The 22,835-nt window shown below is 38.6% G+C and overlaps 1 protein-coding gene across 8 annotated transcripts in view; it reads left to right on the forward strand.

Annotated features, from left to right (window-relative positions):
- Positions 1-13,724: 13,724 nt before the first annotated feature.
- LOC141902736 (piezo-type mechanosensitive ion channel component 1-like) overlaps positions 13,725-22,835 on the forward strand; it is a 107,693-nt gene continuing 98,582 nt past the window's right edge. For all 8 annotated transcript variants that reach the window (XM_074790591.1, XM_074790593.1, XM_074790592.1 and 5 more), the window contains exon 1: positions 13,725-13,778. The gene's annotated coding sequence lies outside the window, so the exon portion shown is untranslated. The remainder of the gene's footprint in view (positions 13,779-22,835) is intronic.

Raw genomic sequence — 22,835 nt, forward strand, 5'->3', positions numbered from 1 at the left:
CCCAAGGTTATGGGTTTGGACACAATTAAGAAAGGAAAGAAAATGATCTTCAGGCCCATGTCGAGGTTTTTAGAGGGGCAGTTCTATTTCAAGAAAAAGGGCACTTTTTATCGTGAAAAGGGGCACTTTCCTATTGAAAATGACACACATCTAAAGATGAAGTGCCTGGGTACCTGGATAGATCATTTGAGAATGGATTACTTTTCACTTTCCGAGAAAAAAAAACATGAAACTTGTATCCAAATTTCGCAAAATCTTGACCCAAAAGGGGCGGATCTAGGGCTATCTTGTATTAAGTGCGAAACACATGGTGGGGGATCTGGGGGTCATCTGCCAGAATATTGCAAATCCCATGTGCAATTTCCTGCATTTTAGAACTAATTCAAGAGGAAATGAGTAGATTATTGCAACAAAACTCTCAAGCCGTGACACGACAGTATTCGGGAAAATAAGAAATAAACGTTCGGAACTTGGAGGGAGGGGCCCTGGTCTCTCGGGTACCACCGTCCCTAGATCCGCCGCTGCTTTGAAAGCTCTTTGTTTCGCGGCAGCTGCTACATGATATACAATACAGACTGGTGGTCGCTTAGTAGCAGCAACCTGTCCAAAGAAGTCTTTGGCAATAATATACCATTGAAGGGTTTGTGTGTTGGCGGTAGGGAATCAAACCCTTGCTAGGAATGGATGAAGTTCTCTGAATTCAGGCATGAATTACACCACGAACCTTAAGTGTCGATCGTAGAGCGAAAGGTGAAGTCAAAATAAGTCGACCTCTTTGGGAACAAAAAAAGGTAACACACGGCCGACTTGTGTCCGACAGACCCATTTCGTAACCTGATGGGCCCTTGGGTAGATAGATACAGATATAAGAATGATTGATTGTTTAAAGCATCTTCAAAATTTCCCTTGAAAATTTTAAAAAATGTGTAAAAAGTGCTTTTTTCGGCAAGAATCATGGCCGCCAGTCGCTATTCTGATTATGATCAGGTCAGTTTTAGGTCCTACAGGATCACCGACTGGACATTATTCCTGTTAACACTATTTTGCCCATAATTTGCTCTGATTAGACCCCAAACTAATCCCACGACTCAAAAAACCTGTAGGGAAAATACAGCAGAGAGAAAAGAACAGTATTCGAACTCATGCCTGCAAGCACTATGACACTGTTAGACCACCGAGGCAGCCAAATACAGTTGGAATGTTTCACCTCCGCATAAAAGCCCTAAACCCTATGTATTAAACCCTATGTAGTACCTATGTATTCTAGTTTACAATTTATATTCATATCAACTATTGCACTATATAATTACCCTCTGGTGTGCTCCTATTTAATCTGTTTTAGCGTGTCATTGTTTCTATGTTTCCAATCATATCAACTTCAAAGGGCTTCACGTAACGTGCATAAAACATTACCACGTCCTGCGGTTTTTAGCGATTTTTCGGTAAGCTCTGAAACTTGTACACCGGAGAACTGTGGTCTACTATGTACGAACTGCAGAACACCGGGACTGTTTTCGCTTTATGATATTTTACTCTATTTCTACAGTGAAAAGATTTTTCACAATAAAAAAGAGACATTTAATGAACAGAAACAAGGTTGAACCTCCCTTTATTCCACGAATGCTAAACTTGAATTTAGCACATCCACATCTACCGAACAATCAGTCGACCTGAAGATCATCTCCAACCAAATTGCAGTAACAACGAACGCATAGATTAAACAAATATGCCGAAATATATTTCCGTAGGACACTAGGGTTTTCCTGTAGGTTCTCCTTAAGCATTTTTTCGCCCATGAAGTCTTAAAAATGAACCACAAAACAGGCCAATTCTCCGGAAACAGCCGTCGTTTCCTCTTACTCCGAGGCTTGTAAGCTGAACCTACTGGGGGATCTGACGACGGCAAGTCAACCCGATTTCTGCTTCATTGCAGAACCCTTCCACTGGACCTTATTCCGCCTATTTGTAGAGCTGCGGTCCGATTCTATACTACCAAAGACCGAAAGAGACTCGGGAGAAGATGAATAATCCTCTCTGGACACATTGTCCTCCGATCCGTAACCAGACGAATCAGCGAATCAGTTTCGAATTTATCGTGTTTCTTACATTTCCTTGATTTAGCCCCCGCCGACTGGCTTTAGAATCAGTGTCAGTTACCAATTTTGTCCTGAAAATGACCTCGACGTTCGCCGCCATGTGCTCGATCTCGTTTCGCATTTTCATGACAACCGGCCGTGCGACTGAGAACAGAATACCGCGACATCGACATCACCCTCACGACGTGTCGATGGACGAGCTGACGACGAAGTATTATCTAAACCTGATACAATCCTCGCACAACTTGCTAAACTTGATGTGTTGCAGAAGGATATGTGTGATGTCAAACAATCTCTCGAGTAATGCACGAGGACGCCGGGCAGTTAAAACTGGAGAAAGTATGCTTAAGAATAAAGTAAGGGACTTAGAAAATTTAGTTGCGGATTAAGAAGCGAATGTGCGATCGGGTTACGAGCTATTGCTAGATCACAGTGGCGGAGCATGAGGGAAAATCTCATATTCTACGGAATCGAGGAGAGCGAAGGAAAAATCATATACCGTGGGTAAAAATACCAGAGGTAAAAATGTCAGAAGGAAATATACAGATGACTAGACAAACATGTGAATTCATTTACATTGTACACACTATTCCTACTACCTGATCACGATTGATAGAACACTATATCCGCGTTGATGCGATGTAGAGAGAATCCCACAGTTATAACGAAAAAGTCCGAAAATGTAACTTCGAGAGTAGTTTATTTCAACGTTTCGACTATATCCTAATAGTCATCTTCAGGAATAATGAGATACTACAAAAGTTATGAGATATATATATATATATATATACAATCCAGAGACAAAGAGACTAATACAAGTAGTCAGAGATGATACAAACTATTGGAAAATTAACGTAGAAACAGTTACACGCTAAAATAGATTAAAGGGAACCAAAATTATAAACAACAATAGTGAGTATAAATATAAATTGAAACTTAAAATCAGCAAACTAGGGGGCACCTAAAGTAAAAAAATGGTGAATACAAGTTGAGAGACTAAAATTGATGAGTGACAAATAACAGTGGATCAAAGGGGAAATCAAGTGTTGAGTTAAACCAGTTTCCTACTACCTGCATACTGAATGCACAGCTTTGATATAACATATTTCTAGATACATGAAATTAAACAATGAATTAGTGATTTATAAGAAAGGTGAGACGTAAGCAGTTACAGAATGAGTATAGATTAACATTGGAAATGATAGTTTTATTTACGCTAGGAGACATGAAGAAACAACATATCTCGAAATAATTGGACATTAGAAAATTATCGCACAGTTGATGGCAATTCTTGTTTTTGTTACTATCATTTTGAATACGAATAAACAAATCGTATGACAAAATAAAATGGCTGACACAGTCCCTAGTCAAGGATTGAATCAGCTCTCCAAATAACAAGGATTTACTTATTTTCTCCTCATGGATCTATACACAAACTATATGGTTAGAGTGATGAAATGACAATGATTTAAGTTCTAAGGTGTCGATTTGGAGAATAATTGCTAAAAGCCGTAGATAGTAACTTTTTGGAAACTTTCAGAAACCATATTTTGTCATTGTCGCTGACATAAGTGGAACGTGACCTTGCACTGAGGTAGTGAGTTACACTCACCTACTCAGCTATGGTTGTTGTGTCAGTTTGGAGGATAATTTCAGTTCAATATGTCAGTATTCACACTGGTCACGTGTGATCAGCGTAGCGATCAGTATTGGTTTGGATTCCTCACGTTTTGATTGGTGTCTAGTGGCCGGATTTTCGCTAGACTTTTTCTGAGATTGGCGTTTTAATTTTCAGTCCAGTATTGTTAAAGGACTATAAAGATAATAGAAGGCCGGTATTGTAGAAGAAGGACTAAAACGATGACAAGAGTCCGGTATTGTAGGAGAAGGACTATAAAGATGATTGGAGTCTGGTATTGTGGAAGAAAGACTATAAAAATGATTTGTGTCCGATATTTTAGAAGGATTATGGTAATCCAGTATTGTTGTGGAGGGGTTGAAAACTCGAAAAAGGTCTAGGGTATTGTTGATTTGGGACCAAGATGATTTAGGCCAGTAGGGATTTGACTGTTTAGGGCCCAGCATTGTAGAAAGAGGACTGGTTAAGGGCTATTTACGAGGGCGGTGGTCAGGAGAGAGTTTGGTTCAGAAGGAGTTATGCTTGTGTCAAAGAACGATGATTATTATAAAGAACATTTATTTCGGTTTCGGTTACGTCTTTCAGGGTTCATAATAGTAAATCCCTTTCACGGATTACGAGTGCGTGTGTACCGTGTGTGACCGGTAACTGTTTCGTATGTTTGAATCGGCGCGTTGCTTACCTTTCACAGTTTTCTATGCCTCAATTGTTGGAGAGTTTCTGGTGGGGATAAATCTTTAGCTTTGGCTCGCGCATTTTTGCTGTAGACCAGGATAGACCTTTATGCAGTATGGAGAAAATAGTTCTCAAGAAGAGAGACTTTAATTTAAGGTGGACTTGGCGTGGCTGCTTAAACTGAAATCGATCGACAAGATGCCTCCTTTGGTTTTCGCTAGGTTTGAGGCGTTAAAACCTTTGGAAACAGCACCGTTACAGTATGTCAAGGATAATTTATTCTCGTTGTTTGGCGAGTCATTGTCATCTGTTATGTTTAGGTTGATGTGGAAAGGCTGGTTGCCTTGGTACGTGGGTTGGCAGAACTCCCCGCCATTTGCCTTCACAACTTCAAGGGGCTGATTTTGATATTGATTTGGTTTATTCGGAATTTTATCACTCCCCCTGCTCGGAGTGTTTGGCATTTGTTGTTCATTTCGTTGAGCCAGGTGGATCTCTCTGTTTGCAGGTCAAAGCGTTGATGGGGTCTTAAATTTGCTGGGCTGGAATGGTAGGGGTGACCTTCGGCTTCTCGGCCATCTTACAATCTTAAAGCCAAACAGCGACGCGGCTCACGAACCCCAGCCCACCAACCCCCTCCCCCCATACCCAGGAAGAACGCTGATTCTCAGAATCAAGACTCTACGGGTCTTGGAGATCCTACAAAAACCAAAACCCCGGAAGGATGCGAAGGAACTGAGGAACCTGGTGCGATAGGTTCTTTTTCTGGTTTACGTTTTACTTAGTCTCTTGCCACATGTCCACTTAGATCTGTTGTCCCGGCTCTCGCCGCACTGGCATGGGGGCTAGGCTGCCTTGGTAATACATGTATCCATTTTCGAATTTCCCGAAAGTCGAATTTCATTCAAAGGTCGAATTTTAGTTCCGATTTTAACTGTGGCAGTTTCCGGTGGTTAAGATTTGGCTTAACCGGTTTATGCCTAGCCCCTATGCCCAGGTTTTTAGAGTTCCCTATTTTCAGTTTGATTTTATCTTTGCAGTTGGAAAAGCGTCTCGAACGATTGGAAAGGAAACTCGAGAACCCAGCGAAGTCGGTAGATAATGCTTCGATGCAGGTGAGGGCTGCTATTTCAGGACCAGGGGCATATTTTGACCCTTTCTATTCGTTAAGATGATTGGAAGGCCTGGTCGAATGTGACTGTATAAAAGCATACAAAAAGGCATACTTCGAATGGGTCTTGAAGTGTATCAAAAGAAACCTGGAGCACCATTATCTTCCAGCGCTCAACAGGAGGCTTATCGGGTCGCCGGAAGAAGAGAAGGTGACGGCAGTGGAGGAGAAATGGGCAAAAATGTCTCGCACAGAATTGCCCCTTCCAGCCTTTAGATACCAGGTAGGGAGAGGGAATTATACTCGGCGTAGAGATCGAGGCTCGGTTAGGAGAACTCATAATGCCGACACCGCGTTTGTAAGAAAGAAGGGCATTTCATGCGCGATTGCCCGGACCTCCCGACTACGAGTAAGGAGGGCGTAAAAATAGAGTGAAATCTTGCACTCCTTTGTCTTCTGTTGTCTTCTAGGAACCTAGATATTTCATGGACTCGGACGGAGACATTTGGCTCGATGCTGGTTTTGCCCTATTGCCTTTAGAACCGGGAGCTGAATCGGGAACCAGTAGCCGGCTACCGGTTCGGCTCCCGATTCAAAATGTTTTTGAATCGGAAGCCGAATCGGGAACCGGGAACCGGTAGCCAGCTTCACAGGGGTCCTTTATAACTGGTCAATTTGCACGTGAAATTATTGTGGACGTTATTGTTTTGAATAAAGACTATGATCGGTTTCGTTTACTCTTTATTTTGGTTTTTTAGGAAGGATCCACGCAGCTCGAAGAAATCGCTGTGCATGGAAGTGCGTCCGCGGAGCAGGTTTCCGCAACACCCTCGATTTTCCAGGTAATCACCCTTAATGAGGCAAGAATGAGGGATCCAAATGAATTTAAGGCGGGTGAACTAAGCAGACATCTTGATCAATGGCGTTTCATCTTGGGAAAGAGCGATGACCATGTGTGAAAAGATCTTCTCGTGGTTAAAGGATGGCGTCCATATTCCTGATTTCTTCAGGCGGTTTAAGGGGAGGAAAAACCTATGATAACGACTGTACACCTGAGGCAATTTTTCCCAACGCTGCGTCTTGCGCAACTTTTGGTGATTTTGTTTTATTGGACGATCGTCGAAAGGGTTCGCAATGGTTCTGTTCGTTGGTGGGGGGAAGAAGGGGAAGTTGACCCCCTCACTTGGTTATGCCGATCATTGGTTCCCTGAGTGGCACTCTCAGGTGTCCATATTCTCGGGCGGGTCGGGCTTTAGGTGGGGTGGTAAATTGATGCGCGGAGTTGTTGTGGAAGAGGTTTCGGACTACTGGCTATCAGAGGTTTATACCAAAGGACATTGTAGTCAAGGAAACTCTCGCTTTGGATAATACGCTCTGCGTGTTAGGTGACGTGGTCAAAGATAGTAGGGTCGATGCCCATGTAGATAACTAGGCACTTGTTGCCGCCTGGTATAGCCAGGGCTCCAGGTCTCACGATTTTTCTGATGCCCTTAAGCAGTTATTCGTGACTACTTGTAGACTAAACATCTGCCTAAAATTGTTTTACGTTCGGTCGGGCCACAACCCGGCGGATGCCCCATCGCGAATTACGGAAGGATCAGACGCCATGTTGTCTCCTAAGTCCAGGGAGTTCGTTCAGAAACGGGGGATTTCTGGATATTCTGTTGATTTCATGGCCTTAGATTCGAATGCAATGTGTGGATTTGGGTGTGAAAGACTCCGCCGTTTTACCCCCTCTCTGTCTGTTGCTTCTGATGGGGTCGACCATTTTGCACCGGATATTAGCAAAGAGGACAATCCTTCTTACATCTTCCCTCCGTTCTGTATGATTTCGGCCGTTTTACAGTTTTTGATGTTATTTCGTAAGCCGGTGACTATGGTCTTCCCGCACATCTTTCCTCGGCCAATTTGGTGGCCACTTTTAGATGCAGTGACGTTTGAGAGGGATTTACTCGGGGGTAGGGGAGAAAAGGGTGTGATTTTGATGCCGTCTAAGTAGGGTTTTACCCCAGATAATACGGGGTTGAGGTATGATTTGTATGTATACAGGTTCCATTTCGGTGGCTAATTACACCTTTTGTTTCATTTGAATGCCAATAAACTGCTGTACTTGATACGTCACGTCTTGCGTTTTATGATTTCAGGAAGTCCCAGTTCTTTGCATAGAATGTCGAGTTTTCGTCCTTGCTGATGACAATTTCTGTGGCAACTGCGGAACAGATCGAAAACAGCTTCGACTTGATTTCTAAAACACTGATTTCGATTCAACCGTGGCCGCGTCGGTGGAAGACTCGGATAAAAGACTGGCATATATGGAAACTTTCGAAAAAAAGTTTAGCTTACAGGAAAAATAAAACAGCTTTATGTCGGGATTTCAAAACCTTTCTGAACTCCCTGAATCCCCGGAGGACCACGTTTTCGTCCACTTTTCGTCAATTTCTTGCCTTTAGGGATCGCAGAGGGAGGACGAAGGTTCATAATTTGACTTGTGGCGTGAGAAATATCCTTGGGATGGGCTGTTTGTGCCCAACTATACTCGCGACTGGAACCGTCGACTCATACATAGGCCATTTTAGGGCACATTTCAATTCGATCGGGAGAACTGGGGTATGAGTAATAGGGAATATGGGGGTTCATACCAAAGGTCGAACGGTCGAGCACACTCTCCCCTTCAACCTTTGATATGAAACAACTTATTCATATAAATGAACATTATTTACATGAATTTCATATATTTTAAAATCATTTATATGTTAATTACACAAGTGTGAGTAAAGTGTGAGTAATAATTCACGTATTAATACGTATTGAATACATTGATACGTATTGAATACGTATCAAATACATTGATACCTAAAACCCCCTTTTTGATTAACTAATATTTCATACATTTCAGCTAATGTAACGTATATTTCGTGATTTATCATTTAGTTTATGAATGTACAATGTACACAATTCAATACTTAAACAGTTTAACAATCTAATGGATTCATTGTAATCCTCTTTTAATAATGATGAACATAAATATATAATTGAATATGATTTATACTTTTCCAAATATTTATAATAAATCTGTGAGGTAAATAAATATTGAAACGGAAATATATATGATAAAACTATTTATGATATTTGTACTAGACGTACGAGTAAGAATCCAAGAATCCAAGAAATCTTACTTTCTTGGCAAGAATCTTGGTTTCTTACTCGTACGTTTAGTACATACATACATAAATTAGTTTCATAATAATTATGAATATGAATTATCAATCAAAGTATAGAAATTTAAGTGAAAACATATAATTTATTCATTTTTATATATTTCAGCCAATTTAACAGTCTATTGCTTAATTTGAATTATACAGTTTATTATTTAGCTCATGAATATACGTGTGATTCCTTAATGATTTTTCATTTTTATGCTTTTTATTGCATATTTTACAGCATTTAATATTATTCAATCTATCTGAAATATAATTTATATTTTCTTTTAATTCTGTATATCTAATTTTACAGCTATCATAGAATTCTAACAACTGTTTTATAATATAAACTGAGAATGAATATAAACCTGAAATCATAATAATTGATTTAATATTCTGTTGATTTTTATATATTAGATGTAATATTTCTAATACCTTATTTTCACTCATTTTTATAGTTAAAATATATAGAATAAATTAAATCAAAAGATGCTGTTTTAATCCACAATATCATTTAAATCATTAACTTTTTTATTCTTTTTATTTCTGTGATTGTTTCCATTTACCTTCTTTAATTTCTTGCTCAATTTTATATTTCCATTAATCAAATCCTTACTGATATTTTCATAGTAAAAGAAAAGCGCAGCTAAAATTAATCCTCCTGCTACTAAATAATGCTTCAAATCACTTTTCCCAGTTGGAATGCTGAAATCATCCATTTATTTAAGAAAAAAATTAATAAATTGATAAATATTTAATATTTTAGAAATATTTAACTTTCATATGTTTCAAATCAAATAACAATTAAACTTACTTCCTAACAGTTATTCATTAACTAATTTTTCAATGCTTTAACTACTATATATTTGAAACATACAGCTTAATCTTATTTCAATATAGAATTATTATTCATTTCATATTCGATATGTTTGATTGTCTGATAATGTTTTGATTTATGTGATTTTAAATATTTGCCACCACAATAACAATACACTTTTTCATTAGGATTGAATTTTCTAAATTCATCATCTAAATTACATTGAACTGCAACATCTTTGAATGATTGTTCATTATCTAATTCACATTGAATACCAATATTTGATGAATTTTCATTATAGATGATTTGTTTATTATCAAAAATAAAAATTGAAATTGAAATAATATAATTGTCTTTTTTCAATTCTTAAGTTAATCAAATCATTATAATCTTTAGAAAGTATTATATCACTTTTTCTTTCATTGAAAGGAGTTTTAAGAATATTAATTATGTTTTCATCTAAAGTTCCTTTAAAATTTAAAACTGTATTGAACATTTTAGGATTTTTAACACCATTATCAAAAGTATCAATTAGTTCAGTAATTAAATATGTTTCATTTGATGATATTTGATTAATCATAGTAATGTTATCAATTTTATAATACCTTGCGGACACTAAATTTGTTGCTGAGATATGATTTTTAATGTTAAACTCTGAAAATAATTTATTGGTTTCTTTTATTTCGATTTTGAATTTAGGTTCTTCTTCTTCTGTCTTCATTTTTATAACAAACAATTCATTAAAACTCGTTTCAAATATAAATATTCAATGTTGAAATATGAATTATTTCAATCACACTTTACTCACACTTTTAATGTTTGAAAATCTAACTCATACAAATATAAATATTGAAATATGTTTAAAATATAAACTATTTCACTCACACTTTACTCACACTTTTATATTCTTTTAGTTATTCATTTATTTTACTTATATTTTTATTCGAAATCTGTTAAAATATGAATTATTACTCACACTTTTGTAATTAACATATAAATGATTTTAAGATATATGAAATTCATGTAAATAATGTTCATTTATATGAAATTATTGGGAGTAATAGGGAATATGGGGGTTCATATCAAAGGTTGAAGGGGAGAGTGTGCTCGACTGTTCGACCTTTGGTATGAACCCCCATATTCCCTATAACTGGTATGGAATCTACGGTTATTCTTTGGGAATCCAGCTATATCCGAAAAGGTCAGGGGGTATCTTAGAGTAAGTAAAAAGGAGTTTATATTTTATATAAATTGACATTTTTTTTTCTATTTAAATTTCTTAAATTTATATTCAGATCTATTACTCATTAAAGTTAAAGAATCTGGATATGGCTGCCATATTGATAGTGTATTCTGTGGTGCCATTGCTTACGCTGATGATGTCATACTTTTAGCCCCAAGTCGCTTTGCTGTTCAGCACATGCTTCATATCTGTGAGCAGTTCTCTATAGACTATAAACTAGCATTTAATGTAAATAAAACAGTACTTTTATTTTTCCATGAACATAATCGGCATCTGTATCATAATAATGTTCTTCAATTTTCAGACAATGCTGAATATCTGGGGACGTATGTGGGAAACAATTCACTGACGAACTCTATAGCTGATAGTGTTAATGATTTTCTAACGCGTGTTGATCGAGTTTCCTATGATTTTTCTATGTTTAACTTTGATATGAGATATCAATTGCTAAAAACATATTGTATGTCCTTGTATGGTTGTACTTTGTGGGATTACTCTACCATAATATCAGCTGTATATTTACAGCATGGCGTAAAGCCGTTAGAAAATTACCTAAACTACCTTATCGGACACATTCGAATCTTTTGAACTTGATTTGCAAAATTTTAATGAAGGTAACGAAGTATTCTCATAATTCATCGGTGTTAGCAGAGGTAAAGCGTAGAATGATTAATTGTTGGTGTAAAACAGTATCTGGCAAACAATCTAAACTTAATGCAATCCTCTTTCAAATTTCCCGAAATTTGTATCTAAATGACTAGATATACTAGCCCTGGTTTTCCAGTATTAAACAAACCTTTGATGACTGCGATCTGTCCTATATAGAATCAACAATTTATGTAAAGTTCTAGGGCGTTCTCCAAATATCTAAGACAACTGCGTGACCAGTATGCACAGAGACGATTTACAAAATCATTAAATCTATTATATATTAATTTCAGGGAATACAAAAACAATATTAAATTTGAGAATATTAATCAACTAGATGATAATTCTGTGGATAGCATTTTTCAGTTTAGAATAGGGTCTCACCTATTACCTGTGCATTCTACCTAATGAATGTGCCCTATCTTCCAAAGTGGGATCAATCACATTTTCTCTTTGATTGTACCCTTCTTACCGAACTCATGCTTTCCGTGAAATAAATTTGAACTTGATCATGAACTTTATCGACGAAAACCGAAGCAATCGAACCCGCTGGAAAATGGGTGGTGATCCGGGAGGTGGTGCCACCGAGACGTAGTACTGTAAACTAGAATCAGGAAATGGATTATTAGCGCTTATCACTGAGTGGGGTCTGTCTGCAGAGTGCGCAGGGGGCCGCTGCGGCCCCCTGCGCTCAATGGGTGCGCAGGGGGCCGGGTATTGTAAAGTGAGAACTGGTATATGATGCTAGACGAAACGATGATTTTTTAGCAATAATGCAGAAATTTACAAGTAAATTTTAGTAAAACTATTAAAACGCGGCCCCTTGCGCACATATCCAGCAGAAGACAAGTTAAACTATTTACACTATTAAACCGCGGCCCCCATGCGCACCTATCTAGCAGAAAACAAGTAAAACTTAGTAAAACTATTAGTTCAGAATCAAATAGAAATCTAGCGGCCCCCTGCGCACATATCCAGCAGTAGACAAGTAAAACTATGGTAAAACTATTAAGCCGCGGCCCCCTGCGCACCTATCCAGCAGAAGACAAGTAAAACTATTTACACTATTAAACCGCGGCCCCTTGCGCACATATCCAGCAGTAGACAAGTAAAACTTAGTAAAACTATTAAACCGCGGCCCCTTGCGCACATATCCAGCAGAAGACAAGTAAAACTATTAAAACAATTAAAACGCGGCCCCCTGCGCACATATCCAACAAGGTTTTTGGAGAAACTGTATACTAAATATTTTATGCTAAATCTTTCTTTTTTCTTATACTTCCTGAACAGATCGATTGAGGATTTCACGGATTGCTTGATAACAATTGTGTGTAAATATTCACAAAAGGCATACAGTTGATTGAAATAAAACAGCTTACCTGATTTCTCTCTGAGTTTTCCATTTCAAAATCCATTTTCCATCTCGAATCAAATATTCCACAAAAAATCGTGAGCGTGCACGCACGTGAGTGGGAAGTGTGGTGGGTTAGAAGAAATTCACGTTTAAATAACAGGGTGCAGACGGTGGGTGGAGATTGTCCAACGTATATCAATGGCCAGACACACTTCGCTGATCTCAGTGACATCGCGAGTCTGTAGTTAGTGTGTCGGGAATAAACATAGTAAATTAGATAGTGGTGAGGTAGAAATTAGCAATCCGAAATTTTAACACCAACATATAGACAGCCATCTTTGGACTAGACTTTTATCTTTTATCTAATGTCAGTAAAATGAAAATTCTACTATGTAAACGTGTCACAATTAGTGTTTGCGGATTTATTATGAGCTGCAATGAAACTTCGCAACTCCTAATTTAATCCACTAAGGACTTAGTTTAAAACTTAAACGTGTCACATGATTGTTGTGTAATATGTATATAGAAATGTATAGGCAAAGGCAAAACAAACGCGGCCCCCTGCGCGCCTCTCCAGCAGCAGCAGCAGCAGATAGATAAAAATTCACGCGGCCCCCTGCGCGCCTCTCCAGCAGCAGCAGCAGCAGATAGATAAAAATTCGTAGATTCGGCGGAGTATTTTGATAAATAATATATACTCTGTATACTGTTCTTAGTGTACCATTTTATGCGCATCTCGATGGTAAAATCATAAACTGGTTGATGGTGGTTATGCATTTGATTAATTGGTAGAAGTAGGAGTAGTTTCATATCGCATACTACTATGTATATGTATTGCCGTTTCGTAAATAATATCGTGTGGTTTTCACTTTATTAAAGCGGCCCCCTGCGCGCGGCCTCCTGCGCACGGCCCCGTGCGCACTCTGCAGTTTGATATGATTCTTATCACTGGTTCGAGATCCTGCTAAATCGCTGAATTAAGAATAAATTAAGGGGTAAGTTGTCATTTCTAGACTTTCATAGTTGAGATCAATGCGTATGAAATGACGATACCGCACATTGAGGCGCTGACAACTTTGCATAACGCTGAGTAAGGCTTTGAATACCGACCCAAGGCCAAGTTTTGTAACAGAATAAGGAAGTGGATATATTTTGCCAATGGCAATGCGGCATTATTTTAATAAACGCTATTTTTCCAATTGGCTATATGTAATACGCTGTTGTAACCTGTATGTGATTGTACAGTAGAATTCTGACTTGCAATATTCACAGGGGTCATCCTTATTACTGAGATGACGTAATTTACCTTCACCAAGAATCTTAGTGTCTACTCTGATGTACCACAGAACACAGGATCGTAGAGCAACGTAGATACACTGTGGAGACAGCCACACTGCCAGGACTGGGTGAAAATTTACCGAGATCAACCGAGATAACATGAAATATAGCATATTTATTTGTTCCTTGTCGATTTTAACAATTGAAATCATGTTATATCAGTAATAAATACCTTCTGGAGTCATATTTTACATATTTTTCTGGATATTTCGTAAAAAAAATTTTGACTTCAAATACGTAATCTCGGTTAGCAATAAAATTTCATTGAATTTGATTGATCGACGATCTCATTTCGGTAAAATTAAAAGTTATTTTCCTACAAAAATATCCGACAAAATATGTAAAATATTACTCCAGCAGGCATTTATTACTGATATAATATGACTTCCAGTGTTAAAATCGATAAGGAATAAATAAATATGTTATATTTCATGTCATCTCGTTTGATCTCGGTTCATCTCGGTAAAATACGTCATCTCGGTAATAAGGATGACTGTTCACAGGGACTTGTCACAATTGATAGTGAATGAATATAGCGGTAACCAGTATCAATGACCAACCCCAGTATCCCTGTATAATAAAAAGTTTTTTTATTTTAGATTTAGATTTAGTGTGGGTTTTCTGCATTTATCTACTGTATACATGGATTATAGTGTTTATTCGACAACTAATAGTAAAGTTCCTCAGAGTATAGTAGTAAATGTATACACTATGTACAATATAGAGTATGTGTGCCCTATGATAGGTCGCAGAGGCCACGTTTGAAGTTTGAAGACCTCCACGGACGATGCTGAGATTATTTTCGGGGGGAGCGCATTCCAGTCTACTATTGTATGTGGCCAGAAGGATATCTTACATCAGTTCGGCAATGGGGTTGTCTGAAGGTCGTGTCCTCGAGTATGCCTTGTTCGGTTGATTAGAATTCCAGGGTTGATGGCTGCTTGGCCATCTATGGTTTTGTACATGAGCGTTAGCCGAGCGTCACGTCTACGTTTCTCCAGGGTGGGCCATTTCAGGAATTCTAGCATCTCGGATACATTGGAGGTGCTCCGTGATCGATTTAGGAGGAATCTGGGTAAAGTGGGTGGGTATGAAACGCGGCCCCACATAACACGGCTACGGCTGATACCAACATTCTAAATCAATGACGATATTCATTCATGATTTGTTTTTAGCGCACTTGGGACTTAAGTCCCGGCGGCCTATTGCGTTCACTTTTCGTCCATAGTCCGTTCGTCCTTCCGTCCGTCCGTAGACGGAATCCAGTTATTTTAGGAAGTTTTGAAGACGCTTCAATGTAATGTCTTGATACTTGGGTTACACATGTATCTACCCTAGACACATCTTCAGCCCAAAAACTGGCCCTGTCAGAATCAAGATGGCCGACTGGCAGCCATTGTTGTTCGCCAAAATCAACACTTTTTACACATTTTTTAACTTTTTGAGGGAAATTTTGAAGACGCTTTGATCAATTACCTTGATCTTTCGGATATAGCCTATGTGAATCCCCCAAGGCCCATCAGCATAATAAAAATTGGGTTGATCGGACTCAAGATGGCTGTCCTATGACCTTTTTTAGTGCCCAAAAATGTCAATTTTGGCCGGAATTCTAGGTCCTGTAGCTTCCTACTGGTTTGACATTTCTCATTGCAATTTGTGATGGGTATTCTTTGGAAAGGGATGTTTTATACCTGACACAGGTATTCTTGATCAGCCAATTATGACGCAAATGGCGGCCATCTCGGTGTCATCAGTACTCATTCGTAGGTGGGAAAAAGTTTTTCCACATTATATTGATACCTAAGCATATTGTGTTACTACAATCAATTGGAAAGTTGTAGCCCATGACGTGTTCTATGATTTTGGTGAGTTTCAAGGTCATTGGTTATTGTATAGGGGGCCTATGGTCACCAGGGGGCGTTGAATCATATAAAAACTTAGTATTTCTATATTATATTTGTACCTATGCATATTTTGTAACCACAATCAATTGCAAAGTTGTAGCTCATGACATCGTCTATGATTGTGGTAAGTTTTGAGGACATTAGTTATTCTATATGGTCACCAGGGGGTGTTGAATAATAGAATAACTTAGCATTTCCTTATTAGATTGGTACCTAGGCATATTTTGTTACCATGATCAATTGCAAAGTTGGAGTTCATGACATGTTCCATGATTGTGGTGAGTTTCAAGGTCATTGGGGACTGATCATTTAGTATGTACCCTCTTAGGGGAGAATGGGTAATTTATTAGAAATCCGTACAAAAGCATATGGGGGATGGGAGGGTGAGCTCAAGGCGTACATACTTGTGCACGTATGTACTTTGTGCAGGAAACACAATGTGTGATGTTTACAAACATCCCTTATATTTGTTGTGATTTCCTGGGAATTCCCCACTCTCTGTCTTTCACTTCGTCAATACGTTCATTGGCGTTGGAGCTCTGATAAATGGTGTTGAATTTTGTCTTTTTTGAACCATGGATCCGGAAAAGTTAACTTTTAAAGGGAGTCGGGTCAATTATAGAAGTTTACGCAAGGGGCATTATAACAAAACGTACCGATAATGTACATGGGGAGGGGGGATTAATGATACCCTGGGGTCAAGCGTTCGTACTTTATGCACGGCCCCTTGCCTAGAATGAACCAAATCAATGCTGTGCGTTCACAGAGTTTTAGGATTTTAGTGTTAAGACTGGCTTATGTCGACAAGCAAAGCAACGCCTACCGACGCAACTAGGTTTATCACCAATTAGGGGCAACTAGCGGCCTACATAAGGCAGCTATCAGTTCGACATAAGCCAGCTTGCCTACCGGCTCGTTACAAGCTGTATCAGGCTAGTTGCCCATGTTCTACTCTGGCCTACGGTAGTTGCTTTCGATCGCAACCGACATAAGCTCATCTGCGACGCGACGGAACTGAGCGCAATGGTTCCAGCCAATAAGAGACCGCATATACATAGTACAAATTATGACCGCTAGTTAGCGTCATTCGTAATTAGTCATAAACTTTCAAATTTAAGTATTTCTAAATGTAAACATAAAGATCTTAAAGAAATAGCTTTTCTAATAGAAACATATTTCCCAATAATTCAAAAAATCTAATTTATAAAATAAATCTAATTTATCCTGAAAATGCTCATCACGTGACCATCTGAGCCGTTGCAGTTACCAGTAATCGTAACCGACATAAGCGGGGAAGCAACTGGGAGGATCTCGTATCCCGATAGTCGGCCTCAGTTGCTGCGAATCGGAGCGCAGTCAACATAAGCTGGGCTGCGATCACAGTTGCTCTTAGTTGCGTCGGTAGGCATCGCATTGCTAGTGGACATAAGCCAGCCTTCGTATCACTAGTCCAGCTAGATGCAACACTGTGATTGATGGGCAATTAAAGCAGTTTCTATTCATGCACAAACAGATGGTCTGTTCTAAACTTAGTCAAATCACGTGATATCGACAACGCATCCTATTGGTTGGATGAAAATCGACTATCCGGGCGATTGAATCAGCTGACGCTGTGAATGGCACTTTGATTTTTTTGGCGATTCATGAATTTGCAGCGATCATGCGAAAAAATAGGCCCTCAAGTGCCTCTAAAAATGGAAAAAATGTGCCTCTACCTGACAATAAATAGACTGTCGACCGATATGCGGTTATAATGCCAGAGGTAAAATTCCATAGGCAATGATGCCAAAGGTGAAAAAATGCACGGTATATTCGTATTTGAAAATAACCCGTATATTTTGATTTAATGCTAACGAAACTTTGGATTCGATTCATCATAAGAAAACTACCGCATGAAATCTTGATCTTGAACTATTCGTTTCATTGTTGATTTGATGTGATAGTTTGCAAGAAACTAGCAAACTATTATTTTAGGCCAAATTGTTGATTTGATATTATAAATTACAACAGGAAATTCATGGATCTTACATGAAACAATGAATTCATTTTTCAATATCCAATAATCTAGAAATGCATGTTTGTTGCATCTGAATGTCATCTAGCATGAATATTTTAATATATTCCCATGTTTTGATTGCCCAAGTCTTGACTTTTTTATATAAAGTATTGATGATTCACTATAATCAATTATCTACAATATTATATTTAAACTGTACATTCAAATTACAATAAGCCTATGCAAAATCTAGTGTAAATAAGATTATCATGTCCAATGTTATTGAATTCCCAGGTTTGCAAAATAAACTGTATTTCCTTCTGGCATTTTTACCTATGGAATGATTTTTCCTCTGGCATTTTTACCATTGGCATTATTTCCTAGATGGTATTTTTACCTCAGGCATTATTACCTGGATTCCTGTCAACCATTTATGAAGGCTTATGAGACAACTGATGCAACTCTGCAGTACTTGTATCACAGGAAATTAAACATCGTGACTGCCATGATTTCATATTCTAATGGTGAATGTTTATTTGTGTCTAGTAGGCTAAAGCATTGTTTCACCAAAAACAAACAACAATTTAGGTTCCAGCAAATAATGATCAGTTACCTACTTTTTGTATAAATATCAAAAATATGTTGTATTCTGACATAAGAAATCACATGCAATCTAACCTGCTTGGATGAAATTAATTCAGATTAATAGAAATCTGAACTCACATTCTACATTATTCAGCTCCGGGTTTTGAAAGGAAATATGAAACTCAGAAGGATATGATATTGACTTATGAATGATTATTTTTAGAAATGACAAATTTGACTTTGATATAGTATATGACATCTTTATTAGGCCTAGAGTGGCATGTGTATAAGATATATATTCATTTTTGTTTGTTTACAATTATTTTAACACCCTGCCCTCATGGGCTTATACGTCACTACAAATTACGGTTAAAAAAACTATTGTGGTACAGAATACCGGGTTAATTTATTTGTTGATGTCTTTTATATGAGGCCTCAGACACAAAATGATTTGACAATTTTGCATTAGATATATAAGCTGCGGTCACACGGAGACGATATGGCCCAGACACGGATCAGGCTCAAGCCTAATTAGAGAGCGCGTTCATACGCAAACCATTCACTCGATACTAAGCAATGCTCAAACAAAGCGAAGTGGATCATTTCCGGTACTAGTTGCAATTCAAACGCAATCATTTGCCTGATGCTAAAATTTGGCTCAGGCCTGGTCCGACGTTTTTGGTCCGGCCAAATCTGGCCTGGGCCAAACAGGCGCGGGCCCATTAGGCACCTGTGTGAACAATTTTTCAGGGCCAAATTTGACCCGGGCTAAAAATGCTTATGTGATCGAGGCTATGAATTGCGCTGTTTGGCATGTCATGTTGTTTGACCAGTACCAAGTAGGCTAACCACATTTTTATGAATTAATACCTTAATTCAAAACGAAAAATGATGCAATTTATCAACTCGACAATTTTAGAAGTTTACTGAGAATCAGTTGTCGCCGTTCTACTATGTACTTCACATGTGAATGGAGATTATTGTGACTACTGAAACGAATCGACGTAAACTGTGTTTTCGTCCAATTCCACGATCAGCCGAAAGGTTGTACCTTCGCGCTGGTCGACCAGTTGATACCGTGCTTATGTTGTAGAGAGACTATTAAAGAGGTGTGCTCTGCTATCGGAAGCGATCCTTTGTCACACGTCTCTTAAAATCCGAATCCAGACGAGGAGAATACTAAAGCCCGGCGCACACGGGCGACAGTTTCGAGCAATTCTCGAGCAACCGCCCGAATTGCTCGGCGTCTTAACGAAAAAATCGCTCGTCTGCGGCAAGGGGCGACAGCGATTGCTCGTTGTCGAAAGGAATTGCTCCGTGTCGTCCAATATCAAACATGTTTGATATTGGGCGATGGAAAATTGCTTGTCGCCGAGAAATTGCTCGGCGATCGCTCGGGAGTTGCCCGTGTGCGGTAGCTAGAGACACCAAGCGACAAGCGACTCATCAACTAGCCAATGAGAGAGCGAATAATTATCATGTGATTTAACCAAATACGGCACCAGTCGAGGCTGTAGCGTGGCCATCTTGACAAGTCACATGATACAGATGTTTGCCAGGAAAGATAATCGCTTGTCCATCTCCAGTTGTAGCACACGGGCGACACCAAGCGATCGGTTGCTTGCAAATCGGTCGCAGCAACAGGCGACTAAAAATTGCCTCGTGTGTGCCAGGCTTAACTAGTATATTTTCGATGATCTGACGTGAATATTATTTATTTGATGTATGTCAAAGCTCACGACTCGCAGGTCGGCCCGGTTCTGATCTATTCTGAACTAGACTGGACTTTGTGAACTCAAAAATGTTAATTAGATATTTATAAGTGATGACTAGAGTTGACATAAGCGTAAAACTGACATGTGAGAGAGTGCCAAACTTACAATATACTATTCAGAACTATGATGATATTAATTATCTTTCTCCAAAGTTGGTAATTACTAAATCAATAGAATATCTACTACAATTGTTATTTTACTGATAATCATAAGATATACATCTGACATTGAAACTATAGTGTAAAATCCTCATTTCATAATACTACTCTTCTGAAACATAGTACTGACAAAAGTTATGCATTTTTCATGTTCCCTCTCTCACCTGCACTGCAAAATGTTTGTGAAATGTGAAATTATGGCACAGGCGTAATTCTGTGACATCGGGAGAAATCCCATTAAAGAGATTTTTGTCAGCCAATGAATAATCTTTTAGTGACTGTAGATAATGGGTTCCTGGTTTTGACTTGGGCTCAGTCGCTACTTAAGTCCGAAAATAGGCGTCACGCTAAAGACTGGTCCCACGCCGTTAGGTAAGCTTTTCTGAGATGGTCTCATTCTGGTCTCAAGCCGCCCAAATGCGAGCTAATATTGCGTCTGTCCCAGGCAAACTTTTCACTAAATCTATAACCCTTTCATTGAAATGTTGAAATTACAAGCATATATATATATAATATATATATATATATATATATATATATATATATATATATATTAAGATTCTGGATATTGCGGTGATCGTCCAAAACTGAAGCAGCGAATAAGGATTATTTTGATCGCTTTATTATCAACACTGCTAACCGATACCTTTTTGGCTTTTTGTGACTGTGTGCTGTGCTCCTGTTTCCCGGAAAATTCTTCACGAAACACTGAAATTTTTTTGTGATCTGTATGATGACAGCTGAATGATGTAATGTGGTAACACCGATAATATAACCATGATCATTAGGCGCGTTCACACGACGAAATTAAGACCGGTCTAAATTTGGTCCGGTCCAATTTAGACCATTCCAAATGAGACCGGTCTAGTTTAGACCCGTCTAATGATATGTGTCTTGCCTGGGGACGCTGCGGTAATGCACGGGATTCAAACGCGCAACCTGGGTTTCGGAGATCGAATGCCCTAACCACTCGCCCGCACTGCTCGCTGTGAACACAGGTTTGTTTCATTGTTTCTCCCTTTGTGCGCCCAATAACGATAAGATTAAACATGAAAACGCGTAAACACTAAATATGTTGACTCGCTTAGTGCGCTTGGCATTATATATTTGATCGAAATAAATGTCTTTGGGTTGCTTTTTGTGTCAACAGATTCATTTAATTGCCGATGAATTATAAACTACTATCCGGTAATTGATTTGTTAAATAGATTAGAACATACAGTCATTCTCGTGGTGTAATCGCTAGGGGGCTACAGATAAAAGCATGTAATTCGATTTGGCAAGTTCATCCCGAAGTTCATGATGAGTTGATATAATACAGAGTAGCTGCTTTGTGTTTCGCTATCAATGGGAATATATGCATATTCATATGCGCGTTGGACTCACTGTTTCACTAACTTTAGTTGCCTATCACATCAGATTCAGCCGCTCTAGATATGCCATTTCACCCGGTGCTTGGCAACTAAAATCATCGTCATCCTCCGTGGGGACATCACAAGACTGCCCCAGTCAGTGAGGAATGTGGCAAAATCTTCTAGTCTGGTTCGAATCCCTGTGAGGGAGGTAGCAATCTCATACAATATCATCAGGTTCAGATCCTCTTGAGGGAGGAATATGGCAGAGTCTCATGGTGCATGAACTCGGTGAGGAAGGAATTCACCCTGTTGAAATCCCTGTAAAAGTATGTGGCAGGATCTCATGGTACCAATCAGGTTAAATTCCCTGTGAGGTAGGAATGCGGCAGAGTCTCATTGTCATTAGGTTCAAGTCCCTGTGAGTGAGGAAATCTAGCAGGCTCACGATATTTTCAGATCTTAGTGTAGGAGAAATGTGGTAGGTCTTGTGATCTCAAGATTAAGATTTTTAAAGAACAATCTATTCATTATGATATTAATGATTCTCAATCCTTGAATTCAAAATTTAATAATCATTTTTCAATTTCATCGTTAAATCAGGGTGGAGAAACTTGTCCACTTTGGAATAACTTATTGATTTCCTTCCCCTCTGCTCTTAACACATGTTTAATGCACATAATGTGTTGTGTTTAAAAAACAAATGGCCGATTCCCTGCTGTATTTGTAAATTGCGTATGCACTTCATGAATTGCCTCTAATGATGCTTTTATTCGCAGTATTTTTTTCCCACCTCCACTAAATTGTTTTACAAATATACAGTGTCAGCTTGACTGTTTTGACGCATTCCGCTATGCCCACACCCTTTTTCCTTGCATAATGCTTTCGCAGTGTTGCCCCCACTCAAGCTTGTAGTCATAGTTGGGATCAATCATTGTAAATTT

This window comes from Tubulanus polymorphus, chromosome 3 (assembly GCF_964204645.1).
Source record: "Tubulanus polymorphus chromosome 3, tnTubPoly1.2, whole genome shotgun sequence".
In the NCBI taxonomy this organism is placed as follows: domain Eukaryota; kingdom Metazoa; phylum Nemertea; class Palaeonemertea; order Tubulaniformes; family Tubulanidae; genus Tubulanus; species Tubulanus polymorphus.